The sequence below is a fragment of the Dermochelys coriacea genome, chromosome 3 (genome assembly GCF_009764565.3).
Source record: "Dermochelys coriacea isolate rDerCor1 chromosome 3, rDerCor1.pri.v4, whole genome shotgun sequence".
Taxonomy (NCBI): Eukaryota; Metazoa; Chordata; order Testudines; family Dermochelyidae; genus Dermochelys; species Dermochelys coriacea.
This window is the reverse complement of record NC_050070.1, coordinates 87,373,694-87,380,550: the sequence shown is the minus strand read 5'-3', so window position 1 is coordinate 87,380,550 and position 6,857 is coordinate 87,373,694.

The window sequence follows — 6,857 nt, the reverse complement described above, 5'->3', positions numbered from 1 at the left end:
CCATTTACTGTAGCTGCTATTACCCTTCCCTTGCCATTGCCACACCTGTCCCTATTGTTACTGCCTCTGCTCTGACTACAGAAATATCAGTCCCTCGCTGTGCGCTAGTACTTCTGCTCCTTTAAAAACATAGAGCACATAGGAGTTTTGATCACAGCGGGAATCTCCCCTGCCCTGTGTTTTTGTGTTAGTTGCTGCTTCCTAGGCACCATTGTCGTCCAACCTATTTTCCTCTGACCCCATGGCTGGCTCTCCACAGGACCTGGGATCTATGTGGGATTAAGAAGCAGGCCTGGGGGTGAGGGAGAGGAAGGGGACAGGCTGGAAGTCTGCTCTTCTCCCCCCCCCCCCCAATCTTCACCTGGGCTGCTTCTGCATGAAGTCCCAGTGCTCTACTGGGAGACAAAGAGGGGATTGGAAGGACAAGCTTGATGTAGCTTGAAAGCTTGTCTCTCTCACCAACAGACATTGATTTAATATAAAATATTACCCTGTCTCCTGTAGCACTGGCCAGAGGCAGCCGTGATAGGTTTCATTAGAACTGTGCCAAGGGGTCCTCAAACTAATGCAGAGGCACAAGGCTTCTGGGTGGAGAGTCCTTGCCTCCTGGCGTTCACGGGGCTTGAGGGTGGAATGTTGGCCTATTTTATGGGGAAGGGACAACACCTCCCATCCTGGAATTATTAAAGGGAAATTCATGGAGTTTTCTATTTACCATGAGTACTTATTTCGACCCCATCACTGTAGTATCTGAGCACCTCATGCTGTTTAAGGTATTTATCCTCACACCACCTGTGTGTGGTAGAGAATAGCTATTCTCTCCATTACCCCTGGGGAACTGATGCACATAGAAAGTAAGTGACTCGCCAAAAATCAAACAGGAAGTCTGTATCGGAGCAGAAAATTGAACTGAGATCTCCCAAGTCCTGGGCTAGGGCCCTAGCCACTGACTCATTATTCTCCTCTAGTCCCCTTAATTCCCCTACCATATATTTTTCTCAAGCAGGATTGACCTAGGTCTTAACAGAAAAGGGGTGGTTAGTGTTTGGGGGAAGGTAATTTTTCTCTCTGCCTCTTTATTTTCTTCCATCATCCATCCTTACTTCCTTCCTTTGATTTCCCACCGGAAAGAATAAAACTGCTAACGTCCTCTCATCTCCTCCTTCCAAATCCCCATAAGGGAAAGAAAATGAACAGACAAACTACAGCTGGTGATGTTCACATACTGCAATATGCAACATGAACTATAAGCAAACAATAAAAACCTTACGAGATCAAGTGCCCGCACTGTGTGTTTCCCTGCAGCTTTGATCCCATGTTGGGTGTGGAACTGGAAAGCACAACATACTGTATCTCACTAATAGACAGTTGATGCAATAAGTACCCTTTTGTAGGCCTAATAAGAAACATGAATAATTGCAAATTTCGTCTTCCACTATGTTTGCATTAGTTCTCCTTGTGACTGAACACTGCTGATGACCATTTTATTGTTAATATTATGGTAACATTTAGAGGTTCCAACTAAAATCAGGGCCTCATAGTGCTAGGCAATGTACATTGAGGGTATGTCTACACTGCAGTGCAAGCCCAGGGTTTGAACTCAGGCTCAAGCCTAACCCCGCTGTCCATCTACATACACATTGTACAAACCTGAGGCTTGGACCCAGTGTCCTAGAACTCCAAGGGGTGGAGAATGTGAGTTTGAGTCAAGCTGGGACCCAGTATTTAAGTCCTAGTCTTTTCAGTGAAGACACAGCTCCACTGGACTTGTGCTTTGGGAGTCTGTCAAAAGTATTCCACAATCCGAGGGGCTGACTTTCTTTGTCCTCTGGACAGTCAAGTTTTTTCACATTGTACCACAAACAAGGGGTCAGAGCAGCCACATTTTGGGAGGGTTCCAGGCCGTCTGGGATTAGGATCAGGTCTGCATAACTCAACGGTAGGTGCTGGAGCCCCAGGATAGGATCCAGGGTTCAAAAATTCCTAACCTGGGGTTACAGAGAGTAGAGATGCTCAAGCCCCAAGTTAACAAACCCACGATCTACTAACTTGAGTTCTACTGACCCTGGGCTTACATTGCAGTGGACATATCTATACATACGAATAAGAATAAATCCCTGCCTTGGAGAGTTTACAGTCTCAATAGACACGACTGACAAAGCAAGTAGTTTGTAATTTTCCCAAGGTCACACAGGAAGTCTGTGACAAAGCCAGGATCTGAACTTAAATTGCCAGAGTCCCACACCATTGACTTAACCACAAGGTCATCCTTCCAACCTGGTATGACTCAGACTGGGGAACATTATGAACCATTTGACTAGAGCCTCTGGATGAGAGTAGCCTAATACATAGCCAAGTTTTCACACATACTAGCACCAATTCAGCAATTTGTTCTAACAAGCTAATTGCCCTGTATGCTGGGGTGAAGTATAAAAAATATCTGGGACTAAGCCACCAATTCCCAGAATTAAGACTGGGCCTGCAGACAAGGTACGGGGGGGGGGGGGGGGGAGAAGGTTGAATAGACAAAGGTCTATAATGCAGGGGAGGTGTACAGGTATCATTCATGCCTATATGTGTAGTACATGTCTCACTATTTGATACTTGCAGATTGATGTCTGGCAGGCTTTGTACTAAGAATTGATTGTATACCATTGTTGATTTTTATGACCTGCTGATGTTTAAGGTTGGTTTATACACAGATAACTACATACCGTCAAAGCTAAATATCTTTTAATCTCTTTCAGGGAAAATAAGCATTCTTTCAATGAGTGTAGTATGTCACTGTGTCAAGCATATGCTACTCCTGAGGGAATTCTGTGCCACTGCACATGCATAGAATTCATTTCCTATGAAGAATTTTTTTCTCCTCAGAAAATACATTCTGCCAGAGAGGTGCTACAGTTGTGCCTTTTACCCACCAGGGGCTGCTGTGGCAACAGAACAGAGAGTGGTAGTTCCCAGACAGGAGCAGCCCCAGTTGTGGATAGGGAAGAGAAGAGACTGCCTTCCTCACAGCACCCTGCCTGTGGGGGCCAGGTCAGGAGGCACGGGATACATGGAAGACAGACAGCATGAGGCACATGGGGCTGCTGGGGAGTCACAGACTGGGGTTCAGAAGGGCTAGTGGGCAGGATAGACTGGGGCAGGGGCTGAATGGGAGTGGGGGTGCAGGGACACATGGGGACAGGAGGAGGGGGTGGCTGAGTGGAGATACATGGACACATAGGGACGGGGGGACAGGAGTGCAAGGGCACATAGAATCATAGAATCATAGAATATCAGGGTTGGAAGGGACCCCAGAAGGTCATCTAGTCCAACCCCCTGCTCAAAGCAGGACCAAGTCCCAGTTAAATCATCCCAGCTAGGGCTTTGTCAAGCCTGACCTTAAAAACCTCTAAGGAAGGAGATTCTACCACCTCCCTAGGTAACGCATTCCAGTGTTTCACCACCCTCTTAGTGAAAAAGTTTTTCCTAATATCCAATCTAAACCTCCCCCATTGCAACTTGAGACCATTACTCCTCGTTCTGTCATCTGCTACCATTGAGAACAGTCTAGAGCCATCCTCTTTGAAACCCCCTTTCAGGTAGTTGAAAGCAGCTATCAAATCCCCCCTCATTCTTCTCTTCTGCAGACTAAACAATCCCAGCTCCCTCAGCCTCTCCTCATAAGTCATGTGCTCTAGACCCCTAATCATTTTCGTTGCCCTTCGTTGTACTCTTTCCAATTTATCCACATCCTTCCTGTAGTGTGGGGCCCAAAACTGGACACAGTACTCCAGATGAGGCCTCACCAGTGTCGAATAGAGGGGAACGATCACGTCCCTCGATCTGCTCGCTATGCCCCTACTTATACAACCCAAAATGCCATTGGCCTTCTTGGCAACAAGGGCACACTGCTGACTCATATCCAGCTTCTCGTCCACTGTCACCCCTAGGTCCTTTTCCGCAGAACTGCTGCCGAGCCATTCGGTCCCTAGTCTGTAGCGGTGCATTGGATTCTTCCATCCTAAGTGCAGGACCCTGCACTTATCCTTATTGAACCTCATTAGATTTCTTTTGGCCCAATCCTCCAATTTGTCTAGGTCCTTCTGTATCCTATCCCTCCCCTCCAGCGTATCTACCACTCCTCCCAGTTTAGTATCATCCGCAAATTTGCTGAGAGTGCAATCCACACCATCCTCCAGATCATTTATGAAGATATTGAACAAAACGGGCCCCAGGACCGACCCCTGGGGCACTCCACTTGACACCGGCTGCCAACTAGACATGGAGCCATTGATCACTACCCGTTGAGCCCGACAATCTAGCCAGCTTTCTACCCACCTTATAGTGCATTCATCCAGCCCATACTTCCTTAACTTGCTGACAAGAATGCTGTGGGAGACCGTGTCAAAAGCTTTGCTAAAGTCAAGAAACAATACATCCACTGCTTTCCCTTCATCCACAGAACCAGTAATCTCATCATAAAAGGCGATTAGATTAGTCAGGCATGACCTTCCCTTGGTGAATCCATGCTGACTGTTCCTGATCACTTTCCTCTCCTCTAAGTGCTTCAGGATTGATTCTTTGAGGACCTGCTCCATGATTTTTCCAGGGACTGAGGTGAGGCTGACCGGCCTGTAGTTCCCAGGATCCTCCTTCTTCCCTTTTTTAAAGATGGGCACTACATTAGCCTTTTTCCAGTCATCCGGGACTTCCCCCGTTCGCCACGAGTTTTCAAAGATAATGGCCAAGGGCTCTGCAATCACAGCCGCCAATTCCTTCAGCACTCTCGGATGCAATTCGTCCGGCCCCATGGACTTGTGCACGTCCAGCTTTTCTAAATAGTCCCTAACCACCTCTATCTCTACAGAGGGCTGGCCATCTCTTCCCCATTTTGTGTTGCCCAGCACAGCAGTCTGGGAGCTGACCTTGTTAGTGAAAACAGAGGCAAAAAAAGCATTGAGTACATTAGCTTTTTCCACATCCTCTGTCACTAGCTTGCCTCCCTCATTCAGTAAGGGGCCCACACTTTCCTTGGCTTTCTTCTTGTTGCCAACATACCTGAAGAAACCCTTCTTGTTACTCTTGACATCTCTTGCTAGCTGCAGCTCCAGGTGCGATTTGGCCCTCCTGATATCTTTCCTACATGCCCGAGCAATATTTTTATACTCTTCCCTGGTCATATGTCCAAGCTTCCACTTCTTGTAAGCTTCTTTTTTATGTTTAAGATCCGCTAGGATTTCACCATTAAGCCAAGCTGGTCGCCTGCCATATTTACTATTCTTTCGACTCATCGGGATGGTTTGTCCCTGTAACCTCAACAGGGATTCCTTGAAATACAGCCAGCTCTCCTGGACTCCCTTCCCTTTCATGTTAGTCCCCCAGGGGATCCTGGCCATCTGTTCCCTGAGGGAGTCAAAGTCTGCTTTCCTGAAGTCCAGGGTCCGTATCCTGCTGCTTACCTTTCTTCCCTGCGTCAGGATCCTGAACTCAACCAACTCATGGTCACTGCCTCCCAGATTCCCATCCACTTTTGCTTCCCCCACTAATTCTACCCGGTTTGTGAGCAGCAGGTCAAGAAAAGCGCTCCCCCTAGTTGGCTCCCCTAGCACTTGCACCAGGAAATTGTCCCCTACGCTTTCCAAAAACTTCCTGGATTGTCTATGCACCGCTGTATTGCTCTCCCAGCAGATATCAGGAAAATTAAAGTCACCCATGAGAATCAGGGCATGCGATCTAGTAGCTTCCGTGAGTTGCCGGAAGAAAGCCTCATCCACCTCATCCCCCTGGTCCGGTGGTCTATAGCAGACTCCCACCATGACATCACTCTTGTTGCACACACTTCTAAACTTAATCCAGAGACACTCAGGTTTTTCCACAGTTTCGTACCGGAGCTCTGAGCAGTCATACTGCTCCCTTACATACAGTGCTACTCCCCCACCTTTTCTGCCCTGCCTGTCCTTCCTGAACAGTTTATAACCATCCATGACTGTACTCCAGTCATGTGAGTTATCCCACCAAGTCTCTGTTATTCCAATCACGTCATAATTCCTTGACATCACCAGGACCTCCAGTTCTCCCTGCTTGTTTCCAAGGCTTTGTGCATTTGTATATAAGCACTTGAGATAACCTGTTGATCGCCCCTCATTCCCAGTATGAGGCAGGAGCCCTCCCCTCACAGACATTCCTGCCTGTGCTTCCTCCCGGTATCCCGCTTTCCCACTTACCTCAGGGCTTTGGTCTCCTTCCCCCGGTGAACCTAGTTTAAAGCCCTCCTCACTAGGTTAGCCAGCCTGCTGGCAAAGATGTTCTTCCCTCTCTTCGTAAGATGGAGCCCGTCTCTGCCCAGCACTCCTCCTTCATGGAACACCATCCCATGGTCAAAGAATCCAAAGCCTTCTCTCCGACACCACCTGCGTAGCCATTCGTTGACCTCCACGATTCGACGGTCCCTACCCAGGCCTTTTCCTTCCACGGGGAGGATGGACGAGAACACCACTTGCGCCTCCAACTCCTTTATCCTTCTTCCCAGAGCCACATAGTCCGCAGTGATCCGCTCAAGGTCATTCTTGGCAGTATCATTGGTGCCCACGTGGAGAAGCAGGAAGGGGTAGCGATCCGAGGGCTTGATGAGTCTCGGCAGTCTCTCCGTCACATCACGAATCTTAGCCCCTGGCAAGCAGCAGACTTCTCGGTTTTCCCGGTCAGGGCGGCAGATAGATGACTCAGTCCCCCGGAGGAGAGAGTCCCCGACCACCACCACCCGCCTTCTCCTCTTGGGAGTGGTGGTCGTGGAACCTCAACCTCAGGACATCGCATCTCATGCCTCCCAACCAGCGGAGTCTCCTTCTGCTTTCTCCCCCCAGACATAT